The sequence below is a fragment of the Phyllobates terribilis genome, unplaced genomic scaffold (genome assembly GCF_046119375.1).
Source record: "Phyllobates terribilis strain yellow unplaced genomic scaffold, ASM4611937v1 Scaffold_11__3_contigs__length_659146591, whole genome shotgun sequence".
In the NCBI taxonomy this organism is placed as follows: domain Eukaryota; kingdom Metazoa; phylum Chordata; class Amphibia; order Anura; family Dendrobatidae; genus Phyllobates; species Phyllobates terribilis.
Genome location: NW_027362771.1, coordinates 602419338 through 602425337, shown reverse-complemented (window position 1 = coordinate 602425337; position 6000 = coordinate 602419338). Strand labels below are relative to the sequence as shown.

At 42.9% G+C, this 6000-nt stretch overlaps 1 non-coding gene across 1 annotated transcript; it reads left to right on the top strand.

The window, feature by feature from the left end:
• The first annotated feature begins 5017 nt into the window (after positions 1-5017).
• On the top strand, positions 5018-5091 carry TRNAW-CCA (transfer RNA tryptophan (anticodon CCA)). The gene has a single exon. It is a non-coding gene; the product is annotated as a tRNA-Trp (tRNA).
• The last annotated feature ends 909 nt before the right edge of the window (positions 5092-6000 follow it).

The window sequence follows — 6000 nt, the reverse complement described above, 5'->3', positions numbered from 1 at the left end:
GAGTGTATTTTTAGCTGCTTCCACGATTGCTCAGGAAAAATTAATGGAATTTCGGGTGTTTGTTGATTGTGGGTCTACTCTGAATGTAATTGATGGGGGATTCTTGGAAAGACTCAATTTAAAACCCGAACCTTTATCATCCCCCATTGCTGTGGTTTCTGTGGATGGTTCCCCTTTGAAGAATATTACTCTCAAGGTCTGTGAATTTCCTCTCACTATTAATGGTGTTCACCATGAGAAATTGGATTTGGTAGTTTTGAATAACTTGCCTTCTCCAGTAATATTGGGATTGCCCTGGTTAAAATTTCACAATCCTGTACTGGATTGGTCTACCAGTGAAATTAAATCCTGGAGCCATAAATGTTATGACAAGTGTTGTAATGGGCGTATTGCAGCTTTGGATAGGGGAGAATTGCCTGTTCCTATTCAGGATTTTTGGAGAGTTTTTTCTGAGAAGGAATCGCAGGTTTTGCCTCCCCATAGAGACTATGTTTGTTCTATTGAATTTGTCCCTGGAGCGACTCTTCCTAAAAGTCGTTTATTTAACCTTACTATTCCTGAGAGGAAGGCTTTGGAGGAATACATACAGACAAGTTTGGCCGCCGGTCACATTAGGCCCTCTAAGTCTCCTGTGGCGGTTGGATTTTTTTTTGTAAAAAAAAAGGACGGCGGTTTACATCCTTGTCTGGATTTTCGTGAGATTAACAAAATTACTGTACGCAATCCTTACCCACTGCCATTGATTCCTGATCTGTTTAACCAGTTAATGGGGGCCAAGTGGTTCTCTAAAATTGACATTAAGGGGGCATACAATCTGTTGCGCATGAAGGAGGGTGACGAATGGAAGACTGCTTTTAACACTCCTGTGGGTCATTTTGAGAACCTGGTTATGCCTTTTGGTCTTACTAATGCTCCTGCATTTTTTCAGAATCTTATTAATGACATCCTTAGACCTTTGATCGGCAAAAATGTGGTTGTGTATTTGGATGACATTTTGATTTATTCGCCGGATCTGGAGTCTCATTGGTGGAGCGTACGTGAGGTATTACAGTTATTAATGGACAATTCGCTTTTTGCTAAGCTGGAGAAATGTGAGTTCGCTGTACAGAGAATTAGTTTTTTGGGTTACATTATCTCCAGCGAAGGTTTTGAGATGGACCCGGTTAAAGTTCAAGCTGTACAGGAATGGCCTAGGCCTATTGGTTTGAAATCGATACAGAGGTTTTTGGGTTTCACCAATTATTACAGAAAATTCATAAAAAAATTTTCTAGTATTGTCAAACCTCTGACCGATCTCACCAGGAAAGGTGCTGATGCGGTTCAGTGGTCTTCTGAGGCCATTGAAGCTTTTGTGTATCTCAAGGAGAGGTTCACCTCTGCTCCCATCCTTATGCAGCCTGATGTGACTAAGCCGTTTTTGGTTGAGGTTGATGCTTCCTCTGTGGGGGTTGGCGCAGTATTGTCTCAGGATAACGGGGATGGATTACATCCCTGTGCCTTTTTTTCAAAAAAATTTTCGGAGACTGAACTGAATTACGATATTGGTAATCGGGAATTATTGGCTATTAAACTCGCATTTGAACACTGGCGCCACTTCTTGGAAGGTGCGGAATTTCCCGTTCAGGTTCTTACGGATCATAAAAATCTGATATATCTTGATGCTGCCAAGCGCCTGAATGCCCGTCAGGCTAGGTGGGCACTGTTTTTCTCGCGGTTTAATTTCTCCGTTACTTACATCCCAGGTACTAAGAATGTTAAGGCGGATGCCTTGTCTCGCAGTTTTTCTCCCATAGTCGGTGCTGAGAAAGAGGAGAACATTTTACAAGAAGGTGTTGTGATAGCTGCTTTGGACTCCGTTTTGGAAGATGAGATTCTTAAAGCACAGGAGAATGCCCCATCTAACACTCCTCATGGGAGGTTGTTTGTGCCTGGGACCTTTAGGAGAGATTTGTTTGTTGAGTGTCACGAATCTCGGTTGGCAGGTCATCCCGGAATCTCTGAGACCAAGAGACTGGTGGGTCGCAGTTTTTGGTGGCCTGAATGGCAGAAGGAAGTCATTAAGTGGGTGCGTCAATGTACTATATGTGCTAGATCTAAGTCCTCACATACTCCTGCTGCGGGGTTGCTTTGTCCTTTGGAGGTTCCCAGTGCTCCTTGGACACATTTGGCTATGGACTTTATAACTGACCTTCCCCCCTCTGAGGGTTTTACTGTCATCTGGGTGGTCATGGACCGTTTTAGCAAGATGTGTCACTTGGTTCCCTTCGTCAAACTGCCCTGCGCTAAAACTCTCGCTAAGGCCTTTGTCAAGGAAATTGTCAGACTTCATGGCGTTCCTACTGACATTGTTTCTGATAGGGGTCCTCAGTTCGTGGCTCGTTTTTGGCGTGCCTTTTGTGACAGGTTGGGAGTTCATTTGTCGTTCTCGTCCGGATATCATCCTGAATCTAATGGCCAGACAGAAAGGAAAAACCAGGATGTTGAGCAGTTCTTGCATTGTTTTGTGGCAGACAATCAAGAGGGGTGGTCTGAGTTTCTGCCACTTGCTGAATTTGCTCTGAACAATCATACATATTCTTCTGCTGGTTGTTCGCCTTTTTTTTGTTGTTCTGGGAGACATCCGTCGTTTGGGTCGTTCTCCAAGTTGGGATCTGCCGTGCCTGAGGAGGAGAATTTTTCCGGTGATTTGGAGAGAGTTTGGACGGATGTGCGTGGTAATCTTCAGGAGGCCAACAGAAAATCTAAAGACTACTTTGATAGGAAACGACAGGAGGTTTTGTTCGCTGTTGGTGACATGGTCTGGTTGTCCTCTAGGAATCTGCGGTTGAGGATTCCTTCTAAGAAATTGGGTCCCAAGTTTGTAGGGCCCTTTAAGGTGCTTCAGGTTGTCAACCAATCTGCTGTTAGGTTGGAGGTTCCTACCTCCTGGAGAATTAATCCGGTATTTCATGTCTCTCTGTTAAAAAAAGCTGTTGTGTCAGATGGTGACGCCTCTGCCTCTGTTCCTCCGGTGGTGGAGGACGGGGAATATGAAATTTCTCGCATCCTTAACTCTAGACGGTATAGAGGTAGTTTGCAGTATCTTGTGGCCTGGAAAGGTTTCGGACCCGAGGATAACTCTTGGGTGAGGTCAGATGATGTTTCCGCGTCCAGACTTATCAGAGCGTTTCACAGGAGATTTCCTGATAAGCCTGGTCCTAGGGGATCCGGAGGATCCTCTTAGAAGGGGGGGTACTGTTAGAACCTTGCTCTTAGGTTTTTTCCTTTGCTGGTCACATGACCTTGTTGGCCTATTTAATCCTGCTCCGCCCTTCTTGCTTTGCTGGACTTCATTGTATAACTACTTTCTAGCTAGCCTGTGCTCTGTATCTAACTCTGTTAGTTTGCTTGGTCTACGGACCTCTATGTTCTATATATTTTGTTTGTTCGTCTGTCTGCTACTATTTCTGTTAGGAGGTGTCCCATTTTCCTCCCAGTGCTTAGTACTTGTAGGGATTCCTTCCCCACATCTATAGGTCTCCGTACAGACTAGCTTAGGACTTTAGCAGGTCTGATCGCAGGATCAGGTTCCCTGTTACATCGTAGGGATTCAGCTGAGTTCTATCGTAGGGACAGATCTCCTCTCTTTCCTTAGCTTTGGTAGCAGAACATAACAATAGTATGAGTAAACAGCTGTGCAGACTCAACCATCTGTGTTACCCCATACTCAGACGGGCAGCTGGAGACTTGGGAGCTGTGAGGAAGCAAGTGCGATCGGGGTGACACCTCTGAGGACTGGAGTATTTGTGATGTTGAAATTGAGGTGATGGAGAGCCCACTTGAAGGAGCACTTTATATCTGTTGAAGCACCTGCTGTTTTTGTGCCTCATCTGTAATTTGTAGCGATGGGCATGTCCGTAAGAATGGGATCGTATCACATTGTCCACGAAAAGAAGCCGACATCTTAGTTTGGCTGGAAGATGGTCTTTCTTCTGCAGATGTTACTCCCCCCCCCACCGAGGGGGGCCTCGACCCACCGGCGGACAGGCACCAGTATTGGGATAGGGGGGCTGGCCGTCAGGGTCCACCGTGGCTCTGGCACAAACCCGGCGACACAGAGGTGGCACGGGCAGGAACGGACTGGCCGTGTCGGCTTCTCACTTTTTGGATTTTAGAAGGGCATGACATGCCTATATCTGTGTCTCCCCCTTCTTTTACTCCTCCACCTCTTTTCTTTTCGCATGACTATATGTACTTGTCACTTTTCCATGTGTTAGTTGTGTCTTCTGAGCAGTTTGTCAGCTTTTGGACACCTTTGAAGGTGTTTTCTATGTGTTTCTATGTGTTTTTGCTTGCCTGCCATTGGTTTTAACGGTGTTCGAAGGTGTTCGACGAGCAGTTCGACGAACAGTTCGACGAACACACGGGTGTTCGACGAACCGAACCGAACTCGAACACTACGGGGGTGGCTCAACACTAGCCACGATTTCTTCATGCACTTTTTAAGTGAATTATGGGCGGAAAGTTTCTTTTCGTATGATCTTGTGGTGCAACAGTGACGCGTCTGACTCCCAATCAGAAGGTTGTGTGTTCAAATCACGCCAGGGTTAAGCAACTTTTTCATTACTTAACCCATGTCTGGATTAAAATTGAAACTGTGTTGCTATCTGTCAGCGCAGTGTCAAAAAAAGTGTCTTTTAGTTGAATGTTATAGATTAATATCTTATAAACAATTCTTTGATGAGAAAAATCATTGTGAAACGAAATCAAAACATTGAATATTTAAGACACGTTGGGATCTCTTTTCACTTTGATCATAGCATTGTTATCTTTGAAACCATAAGAAAAAAGTGTTCATTACTAGATTCTAAATTTTAAACTGGAAATCCCTGCATTCCCAATATCAAGATGTTCATTCATCCTTGTTTATGTCTTTTTCAGTCTGTAAGTAAAAGTGGCAATTTCGAGAAGGTGTGCCACGATTTCTTCATGCACTTTTTACGTGAGTTATATTATTGGCGGAAAGTTTCTTTTCATATGACATCGTGGCGCAATGGTAGCGCGTCTGACTCCAGATCAGAAGGTTGCGTGTTCAAATCACGTCTGGGTCAAAAAGCTTATTCATAACTTAACCCATGTCTGGATTAAAATTGAATCTGTGTTGCTATCTGTCAGCACAGAGTCTGAAAAGCGTCTTTTAGTTGAATGTTATAAATTAATATTTTATAAACAATTATTTAATGAGAGAAATCATAGGGAAGCGAAATCAAAATATTGAATATTTAAGGCACGTTGGGATCTCCTTTCACTTTGATCATAGCATTGTCATCTTTGAATCCATAAGAAAAAAGGGTTCTTTACTAGACTCTAAATTTTAAACTGGAAAACCCTCCATTCCCAATACCAAGATATTCATTCGTCCTTGTTTATGTCTTTTTCAGTCTGTTAGTAAAAGTAGAAAATTTCGAGGTGTGACACGATTTCTTCATGCACTTTTTAAGTGAATTATGGGTGGAAAGTTTCTTTCCGTATGATCTTGTGGTGCAACAGTGACGCATCTGACTCCAGATCAGAAGGTTGCGTGTTCAAATCACGCCAGGGTCAAGCAACTTTTTCATTACTTAACCCATGTCTGGATTAAAATTGAAACTGTGTTGCTATCTGTCAGCGCAGTGTCTAAAAAAGTGTCTTTTAGTTGAATGTTATAGATTAATATCTTATAAACAATTCTTTCATGAGAAAAATCATCAGGGAACAAAATCAAAACATTGAATATTTAAGGCACGTCGGGATCTCCTTTCACTTTGATCATAGCATTGTCATCTTTGAATCCATAAGAAAAAAGGGTTCATAACTAGATTCTAAATTTTAAACAGGAAAACCCTGCATTCCCAATATCAAGATGTTCATTCGTCCTTGTTTATGTCATTTTCAGTCTGTGAGCAAAAGTAGCAAATTTCGAGAAGGTTTGTGAGATTTCTTCATACACTTTTCATGTGAATTATGGGCGGAAAGTTTCTT